This window comes from Asterias rubens, chromosome 1 (assembly GCF_902459465.1).
Source record: "Asterias rubens chromosome 1, eAstRub1.3, whole genome shotgun sequence".
Taxonomy (NCBI): Eukaryota; Metazoa; Echinodermata; class Asteroidea; order Forcipulatida; family Asteriidae; genus Asterias; species Asterias rubens.
Window position 1 is genome coordinate 23,045,380 of NC_047062.1, and position 14,628 is coordinate 23,060,007.

At 36.2% G+C, this 14,628-nt stretch overlaps 1 long non-coding RNA gene across 1 annotated transcript; it reads left to right on the forward strand.

Moving 5' to 3' along the window:
* The first annotated feature begins 105 nt into the window (after positions 1 to 105).
* LOC117307300 lies at positions 106 to 7,823 on the forward strand. Its single transcript, XR_004521067.1, has 3 exons — positions 106 to 201; positions 5,561 to 5,664; positions 7,785 to 7,823. It is a non-coding gene; the product is annotated as an uncharacterized LOC117307300 (long non-coding RNA).
* Positions 7,824 to 14,628: the final 6,805 nt, after the last annotated feature.

Here is a 14,628-nt window from a genome sequence, read left to right on the forward strand (position 1 = left end):
CCAACTAACAACATGGACAGCGCCACCAAGAGGCAGTCACCGAAGAGTCCGGCAGGATGACAGCAGCACGACGTGTCTGATGCAGGTATCATCACTTCTGAAAATAAAAAAAAACGAAGACCCCGTGCCCATCGATAGACTTTTTCAGCTTATATTGTTCTGTTTTTGTGGGCAGTTCGTGGACAGAATCTTTACAGTAAGGTGAGTTGGTTGTTCTGTTTTTAGACATAGTGAATTTTTATTAAAACGGGGTGTTTGTGACAAGCAAGTTACTGAAACTTGTATCTGTGTGGCGCAAGTTATGAAAAGCACGTGATGCGGCCAGCCAGACGGTCGCCATGACTCCATGTCACTCGCAATTGTAAACTGCTGGACTTAATTTGATACCCCATGTAATTTTTTCCCCAAATTATTTCGATTATTAAATCTGCTGGACTTGCCCAACATGCCCAAAGAAGCTATTGTTTTCAATTTGAGGCCTTAATTTTAGTAAACTGCTGGATTTGGGGCCTTGTGATTTGATTTTTTGGCCCAAATTTGATTTAACTGCTGGATCCTTACCCAAGTGTAATTTTTTGCATTTTTTTTTCTTTGGCCAAAATTAGTTTAGCCCTTTTCTGCTGGACTAACTCGTGTGATTTTTTTCAATTTTAGTCCTAAAATTTATCAAACTGCTGGACTTACTTCCCCTTGTGACTTTTTACATTTTTAACCCAAATTTGTTAAAACTGTTTGACTTACCCCTTGTGATATTGCCCAAATTTGATTAATCTGCTGGACTGCGCAAGTTCAGCCAACCACGTTGCTGCTTTTAACGTTTTGTCTTCATTTAATTACTTGTAATTGAAAGTATAGGAATAAGTATTTTTAGACCTAGGTAGTCGGATTTTGATTGTCTTTTGCTTTTAAAGTATTTGTTGACATCCCCACTACCTGCGCATTCAAAAGATAAATAAATACCTCTGCAATATAAACATTTTGATCATTTTAAATACTTATCTAAAAGAGGTTGTTAAAATTCGTCAAAAATGCTGACGTTAGGGACTCTTATACCTTGGTTTAGTTGAAAGGCATGGGCTGTCAAAACTGTGTATAATATCATGCCAGGTATCTCTTGGTTTATTACAATGTATAAACAAACAAAATAGCTTCCACTTATGAAGATATCAGGGTCCGAATTTCAGACTTACAAATGGTCCATATAAAATAGAAGATGCCTATCCTGATATTTCTACAAAATGTTGCCTGAAAATGCAACAGGGCTATATATAGCAATGCGTATTATCAAAGTTTGCTTGAAAATGCAACAAGGCTGTTTAAAATAACACCTTGCAAATTTATCAAGCCTATTAAAACAAAAAGCTTTGCTTGTTTATAAATTTTGCTCTCAAATGCAACAAAGCTTTAATATTAATATATAGCCTTCTGTATATATAAATTTTACAAAAGTTTTGCCCGAAAATGCAACAAAATTTTTTAATCGAATTAAGCTCGAGTTTTGCCCGAAAAGGCAACAAGACTTTACCCTGGAGTATTTATCAAATTGTGCTCTAAAATGCATACAAAGTTTTGATCAAAATTTGCCTGAAATGCAATGAGGCATCACATTTTTATCAAATGTTGCTAGTTTCATAAGGCTATAGATATTAGAACGAATTTTGACTAGTTCACAAGGCAGCCTTGTAGATTTAAGGCAACATTTTGACTAGTTTAACAAGGGTATAACTTTGTAGATTTTAGAAAAAGTTTGACAAGTTTCATAATTATAAAGGCTATTATAGCCTTGTAGATATTAGGCAAAATGTTGACTAGTTTCATATAAGGCTATTATAGCCTTGTATATTTGAGGCCAAATTTTGACTAGTTTCATAAGACTATAGTTTTGTAGATTTTAGGCTAAATTTTGACTAGTTTCATATAAGGCTATTATAGCCTTGTATTATTTTAGGCCAAATTTTGACTAGTTTCATAAGACTATAGTTTTGTAGATTTTAGGCTAAATTTTGACTAGTTTCATATAAGTCTATTAAAGCCTTGTAGGTTTTAGGCAAATTTTAGGCCAAATTTTTGACTAGTTTCATAAGGGTATAGCCATGTAGATTTTAGGTCATATTTTGACTAGTTTCATAAGGCTATTAATAGCCTTGTAGATTTAAGGCAACATTTTGACTATAGTTTCACAAGGCTATATTATAGCCTTGTAGATTTTAGGCCAGGTTTTGACTAGTTTTTAGATTTAAGGCTAGATTTTGACTAGTTTCATAAGCCTTGTAGATTTTAGGCTAAATTTTGACTAGTTTCATATAAGGCGGCTGTATAGCCTTGTAGATTTAGGCCAAATTTTGACTATAGTTGCATAAGGCTATAGCCTCAGATTTTAGGCCAAATTTTGAGTAGTTTCATAAGGCTATATAAAGCCTTGTAGATTTTTGGCTAGATTTTGACTAGTTTCATAGGCCAAATTTTGACTAGTTTCAAATTTTTGGCTCGATTTTGACTAGTTTCATAAGGCTATATATAACCTTGTAGCCTTGTAGATTTTAGGCTAGATTTTGAGTAGTTTCATGTAGATTTAGGCCAAATTGTGACTAGTTTCATAAGGCTATTATAAGCCTTGTAGATTTTAGGCCAAATTTTGACTAGTTTCATGAGGCTATAGCCTAGTAGATTTTAGGTTAGATTTTGACTAGTTTCACAAGGTTATATAGATTTTAGGCCAGATTTTGAGTAGTTTCATAAGGCTTTAGCCTTGTAGATTTTAGGCAAAATTTTGACTAGTTTCATGAGGCTATGTAGATTTTAGGCCAAATTTTGAGTAGTTTCATAAGGCTTTAGCCTTGTAGTTTTAGGCTAGATATTGAATAGTTTCATAGGCCAAATTTTGACTAGTTTCATTTTTTTAAAAACAGTTTATTGCCTTGTGAACTTGTCAAATTTTGCTTGAAAAAAATCTATAAGGCTATTGTTTTGTAATAAAGATAAAGTAAATTAATTGTGCAAAGAGTTATTCAGAGTGACGACCACCAGGCTTTGAGGGGACTCAAAGTCTGGCCGAAACCAGCGTGGTGATCACCCATTAGAACCCTTCCACACGGTAAATCATCCACACCTAATTTGGGGATAGATGATGATTTAAACATAAAATAGCAGGGGCAAAAACTATTTTCCAGCATAATCATGGTTAAACAAAATCATATAATAATATTATGTCTTTGTTGTTTTGCATCTTTGTGAGTGACAACTTTTGTAATGTTCTAGGGATTTGTTTATTTCATTGTTTATCCTGTTGCGCTAGGTATTTTTAACCAGAATTAATCAAAATCATACAGCAGGTGCATGAATTAGTACAACTCATTAACTTTGCGCGGGAGACTCTACAATCCGCCAAGAGAGGGCGCGATTCCTATTTTAATACCTAGTCAGATACCCTAAACCAAATTCAACGCTGAATTTACGGGTCAAGTCCAGCTTGATACATCACGTGCGTCCCATTCAGAAACGCATGCTGGATTAGAATTTCTCAAAAACATGGACGGAGAGGAGTCATTTGACTCTTCGAGAGAATTTTGCCCGCAATTTGGCTCCATTTTACCGTTTCCTGAAAAAGGAACGGTAGTTATGAAATGCAAGACATGTCCTCTCAAAGTAAATGCAAAAAGTAAGTTTGGAATATATTATGTATTTCTTGTGGAAACCGGAGCTTGTAAAGTTGTGTGTGAAGGCCCCTGGACTTGTGCTGTGCGTTATTTATTAGTTGCGATAATCGTTACCCTCCATCCTCCCGACGGTCGGAGACCGGAGGGTTACGACACAAGACTGATATTATCGGTGTAACTAGCAGTTTTGACCAGTTTTTGCCAGACTCGTGATCAGATTCGTCCTTTTTTTCCACTTTCCAAAATCATGACAGACATTCTAAACACATGGAGTTGATCTTTATTGTATGACAACGTCATCTGGAACCCTTAAAACAACATCATGAAAATATTTGGCAGAAAAAACGACAAAAACTTACCAAAAGACTGACCGAATATATCCATAATCCATAGCGGGGTCAACTAGTGATTTTGAACGTCGCACTTGCTTGGCAACAACCAATCAGCATGACCCAACCATGTGGGGGTATGGAGCAGCACACGGTACTTACGAGCTGTATAGTTTGTGCACGCACGATGTTCATACAGTACATGTACATGTACATGTACATGTACATGCCTGCATGCTGCGCAAGTACCGTGTGCTGCTCCATACCCCCACATGGTTGGGTCACGCTGATTGGTTGTTGCCAAGCAAGTGCGACGTTCAAAATCACTAGTTGACCCCGCTATGGATTATGGATATATTCGGTCAGTCTTTCGGTAAGTTTTTGTCGTTTTTTCTGCCAAATATTTTCATGATGTTGTTTTAATAAAATGGGTAGGCGGGGTCGGGACGTGGCCAAGGAGGTGGTGGGGAGGAGGCTGATGCATGATCGCAACATACTTTGAATATCATATTAAATACATTAATGCAAAAATATTTATAAATAAAATAGTAGACTAAGTTTTCAAAACTAATTTTGTAATTCACATTATTTTTTCGGCCTACTCTAACTCTATCTAGGCCTGTCTGTAGGATTAAGACTGCCGTTTTTATATCATCCTTTGTAATGATTGCATCCTGGTGGCTCATCCGCTGTTGTTTGGTCATGTTACAATTTATAAAAAATATATATATGTTGGGCGCGATCGGTCAATCTGCGCGATCGTTCGATCGCGCTGCGCTTTTCAAAGATCAATTAAGATCAATTGGTCGCGCAGCAATCGGTCGATCGCGCAACAATCAGTCGATCGCGCAATGAACATTTTTGCGGGATTGACTGATCGGGCTGCGAGTATTTTTTCCCGTTATAAGCCGATCGCGCAGGAAACGCTTTGAGCTATCTGCAGATCATCAAGTTTTGCGCGATCTACCGATCATGCAGGAATGGGTTTGTGCGATCGGCCGATCGTGCAGAAATGTTTTCGCATGTTGACCGATCATGCAGGTAAACCATTCCTGGGGGCTATTTCTCAAAGCAATAAAATTCATTGCAAGACAAATTTTCAGTATCACCATAGTGATGTATATTGTGACGTCACACTTTCGTTAGCAACTACGATTGATTTGCAGTTACGATCAATCTTACATCTTTGTGAATTCGGCCCCTGAACATCGGTCGATTGCGCCAAACAATTCCTGCACAATCGGCCGATCGCGCAAAACCATTCCTGCACATTCGGCCGATGAGGCATTCGGCCGATGAGGCTTATGATGAGGCATGGATTGGTCTGTGCTGTGCAACCTGCCGGTGCCTGGCACTCATGATTTCAAAATCGACCAACACAAATTTAAAAATACATTACTTTCATTCACAGATTTTCAACAAAATGTAACACTTGTGTAAAGTTGTGTTTGTTAATATTATCAGTGAGTTTTTGTTCTTTGTATCACTCAGTGGTGACCGCATCACAATCATTAGCACAGACAGCATACTTTTGAATGAATGAAAAGTCACTTTTTGTCTTCCTTCTCATTACAGCTGCATTACATGGTGTGGTCTATCATTCATACCTGGGTCTCAACTCTCCCAAGAATGTTGAAGGTCGTCACAAGGGCGTCAGCCAGAAAGACCTAGGACCACTGGTGAGTGAAACACTGGAGTTTTAGGCCAAGTAAAAAAAGAAACATGTTTTTAGCGTCCCCGCCCGCTTCCTTTTTAGAGGCCCCTCCTTTTTTTTTTTTTTTTTTAAATTGCGCACATTTTGTTTAAAGGGTATTTTTAAACGTTCTCAGCTAAAACAATCTGAATGTCTTGACCAAAACGTTTCATTAATGTATTGTGTGTTTGAGCAGTAGAAAAAACAATGGATATTGTCTTGACCAAAACGTTTCATTAATGTATTGTGTGTTTGAGCAGTAGAAAAAACAATGGATATTTGACATTTTAAAAAGAATGGCGGTCATCTTTAAATAAAAAATTACAAAATTAAAAGCCCCTCCAGTTTTTTGAGAAACCCTGACGCTAAACATGTTTCTTTTTTTACTCGGCCTTAGGAATTGTCCAAATTGGTTAGGTTTATATCTTGATGTTTACATACAGAAATGTTCGTACCTTATTGTTGTATATTTGTCTATACTATAACCACCAAAACATTTTGTTTGTATTTTTTTCTTTCAGAGGTTTCAGGGAAACCTCTGGCAATTTTTAAAATTGGTTTATGAAAAAGATGCCTGATAGATGAAATTTATTAGGTGATTTATTTCACATGGTTTCTTTTGAAGAATATAACTCCCAAAATATTTAGGTTCACCGTTTTATTTTATTTCAGGAAAGAAACAAAAACAAATCAGTGTAAAGGGTTTGCCACCTGTAAGGGAACCTCTGGTCAATTATGAAATTGTTTGAAAGATAAAGGCACAATTTTGCTTTTAATAAAAGTCGGTTTATCATTTGGTAAATTTTGAAAAAAAAAGAAACCCCCAAATTTCTTTGTTTGTACTTGATTATTTTATTTCAGGGGTTTTATCCCTCTGAAAACAGCAAAAATCAGTGATAATGATCTGGCCAATGTTTTAACTGTGTTTAATAGAAAAATGTACCAGCACTTCATTTTAAAAAGCATTTTTTTATAATTTGGTAATTTTTGAAAATTGCCCTCCCCCTCCCAAAATATTTGGTTAGAAATAGTTTTGTTTTATTTCAGAGGCTTTATACTAAAAGGCAGTGGACACTATTGGTAATTACTCAAAATAATTATTAGCATAAAACCTTTCTTGGTGACGAGTAATGGGGAGAGGTTGATGGTATAAAACATTGTGGGAAACGGCTCCCTCTGAAATGCCAGTTTTCGAGAAGGAAGTAATTTTCCACGAATTTGATTTCGAGACCTCAAGTTTAGAACTTGAGGTCTCGAAATCAACCATCTAAATGCACACAACTTCGTGTGACAAGGGTGTTTTTTTCTTTCATTATTATCTCGCAAGTTCGATGACCGAATGAGCTCAAATTTTCACAGGTTGTTATTTTATGCATAATGTTGAGATACACCAACTGTGAAGACTAGTCTTTGACAATTACCAATAGTGTCCACTGCCTTTAACTCTCAAGAGCAAAACTCAGTGATCCGTAGGGAAACCTCTGGCCAATTTTTTAACTGTGTTAATTGAAAAATTTGCCACTATGTGATTTATCATTTGGCAAGTTTTGAATAACAAGCCCCCAAATATTTGGTTTTATACTTTTAACTCTGAAAACAGAAGAGCAAAAACTCAGTGACAAAGGGTTCGCCACCCGTGAGGAAACCCCTGGCCAATTTTTTAACTGTGTTTGATTGAAAATTGCACCACTTCAAATTAAAAGTTGACATTTGGTAATTGCAAAATAATGAAGCCCCCAAAATATTTTGATATACAAATAGGTTTGTTTCATTTCAGACGTTTTATATTTTACCTGTGTAAAAATGCAATGACAAAGGGTTCACCACCCGTAAGGAAACCCCTGCCCACTTTTTTTGAAATGTTTGGGAAAAAAGCAAACCTTATTTGTTGATGTATCGAAATCTTTACCTCGGATAGATTCACCGCTACTGTGACAGGGTTTTGCTTCTTTCTGTTTTCTCAGCAAGTAGAACCAGTAGACCTATTTTGCTGAAACTTTCACAGTTTTATTTCATCTTGGGCGCTTTATCACAAATTTGTTTTTTCAATGCTTGGTTATTTTTCATCACTTCTTTATTTCATTTTTGTATCTGGTCTGGTTTCAGATTGACAGGGCATGTGCCAAGTGCGGTCACGATGGACTTCATTTCCACACCAGACAAACACAATCAGCTGATGAAGGACAAACCGTCTTCTATTTCTGCCCATCATGCAAGTAAGTTAATCACTACTTAAGCCTGGTTCCTTTTACTGCAAATGCAAAGTGAATTTTGGCGACACAGCCCTGTTTTCTTAGCGAATGTTTCGAAGGGGTTGAACACAGTTCAACTGTTGCAAGTTATTCATTGCGAGTTCGTGACAACAAAATTTGCTTCGCATTCGCAGGAAGTATGAACCGGGCTTTAGGCTTGTAGACCCTTTTAGGTTTAACATACAGTTTCCATAGATTGCACAGGGGTTAGTAGGTACCTGTGAGGGCAGAGATGGTTCTTATGATTTATTTAGCTTGGTTACTACATATTTGGCTGCACAGGCAGTTAATTCCCAAGGGAGCTGAGTTGGTTTGATGAATGAAATAAATGGCCTAGTGATCAGGGGTAACATTGTTGAAGAGCCACAAGCGTCACTGAATTATGGATTTCAGTGCTACATGAGGATTAGTACAAGCAGAAATTCACTGTTTACATGACATGTGTGTAAAGCACAATATGGTTACAAGTGTAGCATTCAGCATAACAGAATCAAACAAAACATGCAATTGGATCTTGAAAGATCTGCGGTGGACTTCACAAAGAGTTAAGACTAGTCTTATCTCGAGTTAGGACAAGTTACTCGTCTAACTTAGGACTAGCCTTAAGTTTTTAATATCTCCTGGGACTAGTCCTAAGTTAGGACCAGTCCTAACTCTTTGTGAAATTGACCCCAGGATGGTTAGGGTCAAAGGTTCTTTTTTTTATGTAAAAGTAATTTATTTTTTATTTTTTTTATTTACAGGCATCAAGAGATTGAGTACTCCTGAAGAGAATCAACATCTTTGGATCGGTCTACACTGAGAGGAACTCAAGAAAATAGCTCACTGGAACAAGGGGATGAAATCGACGACGACAACAAAGACGACCACCTGATGCCAGAGAGATGTCTTACTGATGAGGAGGCCGATGTTTTAACTGTGTTTATTCATTGAAAAATGCGCCACTTCATATTGGGTGATTTATCATTTGGTAAGTTTTGAACAAGCCCCCAAATATTTGGTTTTATATTTTTAACTCTGAAAACAGAAGAGCAAAGATTCAGTGACAAAGGGTTCGCCACCCGTAAGGAAACCCCTGGCCAATTTTGTAACTGTGTTAGTTTGAAAATTGCACCACTTCAAATTAAAAGTTGACATTTGGTAAATTTTGAAAAATAACGTACGCCCCCAAATATTTTGATATACAAATAGGTTCCTTTTATTTCAGAGGTTTTATATTTTACCTGTGAAAACAGAGGAGCAAAAATCAGTGACAAAGGGTTCGCCACCCGTAAGGAAACCCCTGGCCAATTTTTTAACTGTGTTAGTTTGAAAATTGCACCACTTCAAATTAAAAGTTGACATTTGGTAAATTTTGAAAAATAACGTACGCCCCCAAATATTTTGATGAGGTTCCTTTTATTTCAGAGGTTTTATATTTTACCTGTGAAAACAGAGGAGCAAAAATCAGTGACAAAGGGTTCGCCACCCGTAAGGAAACCCCTGGCAAATTTTTTATCTGTGTTTGTTTGAAAATTGCGCCACTTCAAATTAAAAGTTGACATTTGGTAAATTTTGAAAAATAACGTACGCCCCCAAATATTTTGATATACAAATAGGTTCCTTTTATTTCAGAGGTTTTATATTTTACCTGTGAAAACAGAGGAGCAAAAATCGGTGACAAAGGGTTCGCCACCCGTAAGGAAACCCCTGGCCAATTTTTTAAATGTGTTAGTTTGAAAATTGCACCACTTCAAATTAAAAGTTGACATTTGGTAAATTTTGAAAAATAACGTACGCCCCCAAATATTTTGATGAGGTTCCTTTTATTTCAGAGGTTTTATATTTTACCTGTGAAAACAGAGGAGCAAAAATCAGTGACAAAGGGTTCGCCACCTGTAAGGAAACCCCTGGCAAATTTTTTATCTGTGTTTGTTTGAAAATTGCGCCACTTCAAATTAAAAGTTGACATTTGGTAAATTTTGAAAAATAACGTACGCCCCCAAATATTTTGATATACAAATAGGTTCCTTTTATTTCAGAGGTTTTATATTTTACCTGTGAAAACAGAGGATTAAAAATCAGTGACAAAGGGTTCGCCACCCGTAAGGAAACCCCTGGCCAATTTTTTTTAAATGTTTGGAAAAAATGAACGTAATTTGTTGATGTATCGAAATCTTTACCTCGGATGGATACATTGCTACTGTGACAGGGTTTGCTTCTTTCTGTTTTCTCAGCAAGTAGAACCAATAGACCTATTTTGCTGAAACTTTCACTGTTTTATTCCATCTTTCTAACTCTTTGTGAAATCGACCCCAGGATGGTTAGGGCCAAAGGTTCATTTTTAATGTAAAAGTAAATTTTTATTTTTTAATTTTATTTACAGGCATCAAGAGATTGAGTGCTCCTGAAGAGAATCAACAACTTCGGATCGGTCTACACTGAGAGGAACTCAAGGCAAGAGCTCACTGGAACAAGGAGATGAAATCACCACCGACGACGACAACGACGACGACCAGCTGATGCCAGAGAGATATCTTACTGATGAGGAGGCCGAGCATTTCATCCCAGTATGGGTATTTAAATAAGATCAGGATCCTTTATCAAAGACAGTGCCATCAGGATTGTCTCAAGAAACAAAATGAGGCTTGACATCTAAATTTAGTCTGGTTCCTTTTTTCAAACTTTGAGAGTTTCGAGCGGGTTTTGATAGTACACAGGAACCAGACGAAATGGCCGAACTGTGGTAAAGGTGTTTTTAAACTGTCAGTGTTTGCTTACATTAGTTTGTGTTATATAACACCCAAGCAGATCCTTGCCATTTGATTGGAGGAGTGTCCGTCATGTGTTGGCAAATAAAAGTACTATTGCACGCTAACGTCACTCAGCGTGAATTTTTCGTTCCATCCGAAAATTACTATTGCACGCTGAGGAGCAAAAACATCACTGCGTGCGCGTGTCTTTGGTAACGCAGCAGTGTTACTGCAAGGCACATTACTAGCATTCGGCTTCTGCGTGTCCCAAAGCAGCTGTACAGAACGCATATTGTCAAACAGGCCGACCGAAAAGAAACGGGTGTAATTTCACAATTAGAAATTGTAGGCCTACGCTTTGTTTATGAAAGTTGTATCTTCCAATCAAAATGACAAAGATCTACTTGGACAATATATAAAACAAATAATGAATGTTTTTCATTCGTGCAAGGGTGCAAATATGTTCATTCGTTGAAAGATGGAATGTTCCATTCAACCTGACTCCGCTTCGTTGAATAGAACATTCCATCTTTCAACTCATGAACATACTCGCACCATTGCACTCATAAACATTCATTATTTGTACAATAACTTGTGCTGTATAGCTAGTTTAAAAAAACGAGTATCTAAAATTTAATTGTTTACCTTCATGAATTGTTGTTATTAATTGATCCTCCCCTTACCCCTGGGGTGGGTTGATCGATTGAAAGAACGAACGAGGCATAATATTTGTGTATTTTACATAAATTGTCTTGAAGGCAGTGGACACTATTGGTAATTACTCAAAATTAATTATTATCATAAAACCTTTCTTGGTAATAACGAGTTATCGGGAGAGGTTGATAGTATAAAACATTTTGAGAAACAGCTCTCTCTGAAGTGACTTAGTTTTCGAGAAAGAAGTAATTTTCCACGAATTTGATTTCGAGACCTCAAATTTAGAATTTGAGGTCTCGAAATCAAGCATCTGAAAGCACACAACTTCGTGTGACCATGGTGCGACAAGGGCGTTTTTTTTCTTTTATTAATATATCACAATTTCGACAATCGATTGAGCTCAAATTTTCACAGGTTTGTTATTTTATGCATATGTTGAGATACATCAACTGTGAAGACTAGTCTTTGACAGGTACCAATAGTGTCCAGTGTCTTTGATACATTTTATCGAAACATTCCCATGAAACAAGTTCACAATACTTCGTACAAAATGCATACATTTTTCATATAGAACATTTGACTTTACTTTCCAAAATACGGAATAAAAATTTTAAAAAATCCAAAACTCTCTTGGCAAATGTTTTTTTCCCTAAAACTTTGCTTGCTTTAAAAACTCTTCTTTTCTAGATTTTCCCAAAGTTGGAATATCTTAAATCGGTTTAGGAAAACAAAAAATTCTGTAAAATTTGCTTGTGACTCAAATTGTGGGAGGGCTTCTGGTTCTATATATTGATACTTTGATGATTGTGAAGCCAAATACAACTTGCACTCACTCAAGACAATTAATGCAACCAAAACACATCCTAAAGTTGTATTCTTCTTGGGACCAATCTTCATGACATACAAGTTTCATCAATTTAACCAAATTTATTCATTTTAGGCACGACATGTTTGGATAAGTGTGATGCACACCTGTCCAAACTCAAAATGAAATTGAATAAAAGTACAATATCTTTTACGAAACGGTCACAAACTTCATTTGAAAATGTTTTTTTTTTCTTCTTTGCATTGCTGTGACAGTAATAATTATCAGTTCTAAATCTCATTGAGTTTTTTTGTGCATCAGCTGATGAAAAAAAAAATCTTATTTCAGAGACAACTTTTATTTGAACTCAAGGATGGTAAATGTTGTACTTGGCTGTTTTTATAATTTGAAAAATTATGTCTTAAATTATTTGGTTACAATTCATTAAATGCTGTAGAAAGCACCACTGAACTGTAGAAGCAGCAGAGTTGTGCAAACGTGTGTGCCGGTTGGTGTGATCAACTACTATCTGGAATGTGTGACGACCTAATGATCCAAGAGTTAATGGTTGGGTAAGCATTTTATTAAGTGAAATCTTGTTAATGTGGCGCTGGTAGTCTGTCTTACTGGTGTCCTACCTTACATGATTGACAAACTATTTCAACTTTCTCGATCTCCGACAAAAAAAAAAAACCTAAGAAAGAAAGGATTTGGTTGCCTGTTGAAGTCTTTGGGGGCCTGTATCGAAAGTGTCAAGGACTGAGGACCATAGCACTTTTTTTCACATTTTTTACCTGATCATTTTGTTATCCTAAGTTGGTACCCGTCTCTCTATACTGTTCCTGTGTAAACGGGTCTACTTTTTGATCAACCTTTTCTACAACCGGACATCCTCTACTGATCTGAGGGAGACTCTGGACCTGACGGATGACGGAGACTTCTACCCAGATGTTGGTGCGAGGGTCGGAGAAACGAGATTCTGAACATGGCTATTCACATTTCAATCAGGTACTCGGGCTTTTACATTGGTTTCACTTGTGTTAAGAAGTTTTGACTGTATCAAAAGGAGATATCAAAGATGACATTGGGATTGTGTAGGAAGTAAACAGGGTGCTTTATTGTAGAAGAAACATTGTCGCTTTAGAAAGATGCTGTTGTGCATTATGTTATTGTGACCGGTTTAGTTCTCAGCCACAGTAGGTTTTACTTACACTCCTTCGTAAGTTAGAATAGTGTTAAGATTTCCGAGTTAGTTAAAACCCCTGTTGAACTGGTTGACATTAGTTATTCAGTCTATGACGTTAACTATTGGTCTATTTAAGTGACCAATTAACTAGGTTGTTCATTGTAGGTTTTGAGTAGTCAGCTCTATGACAGATTCTACAGTAGGTATGTTAACGACAATCAGTTGAGGAAATGATTTACAAATGATGTTGACAAATAGACATTGCTTTTGTTAATACATTTTTCATAAACGTAGTAATTTAGCTGCAGTAGTTGTTTTCAATCCTTTAGGGTATTAATTATTGATAGTTAATTTTTACAACTAGTTAACCCTTTTCCAGCTGAACATGGTGACGACACTCTTTTTTACAAAAACTCACAAAATTTGTAAAGTTCAGCCGCAATGTTGGAATCTTGTTTCTCTGATCAGCACATCATCATCTGGGTTGAAGTCTTAGTTATTCAGGCTGTTAAAGTGACAAAGACACTTGGTCATTAATTATTTTGACAGGTTCTAAAAAGAGTAGGCAAATTTATGATATTAAACCCGTAGAACTGCTGGGAACAAATGCAAGCTACTAGTTTTTGTCAGTATAACAATTGTATTTTGTGTTTGTTAAGATCTCTTTGAAACAAAACAAATTGTGTGCGATGTCCATCAGTTGTTTTAATTCTTTTATGGTAAACATGAGAATGTCTCAACATGTGCAACAGCAAAATGTACAATGGATCAAACTAGGTGTTTAATAGCGTATTAGCAGTATTAAAGTAGACTTATTCAGTTAAATAACCTCAGAACAAACAGAGTAATTTGTCACATGGCTAGGTAGTTTAAGGAAAAAGGAGCATACACACTAGTCTATTATTAGTGTAGAATTTTTAAATAAACTATTAGTTATTTCTCAGTTCGCTTGTTAGATTGATTTTGTTATGATTATTTCAAAAAGAAACAGCAGGAATAGGTATTCTAAATAAGAATCACAGGTGTCTTTCTATATGGAAATTACACCAAGTGATTTTATCGTCACTGATAAAACCTTAATTTTCCGACATCGACGTCAGACTCATTTTTATGCAATAAATTGTAATTTATAATTGGTACGTAATCATTAGCATGCAGTGGTTGGTTTGCAGATTTACATGAAGTTAATCAGTAGGAGTAGTTGTTGATCCTAGATTTTCAATACTTAATTGGGACTTCATCAGCAATTTGTAGTTCCGTAGGATTTGAAACTTTGTTGTTCTTAGCAGTGTAGAATTTGTTTAGAGATAGGTTAGGT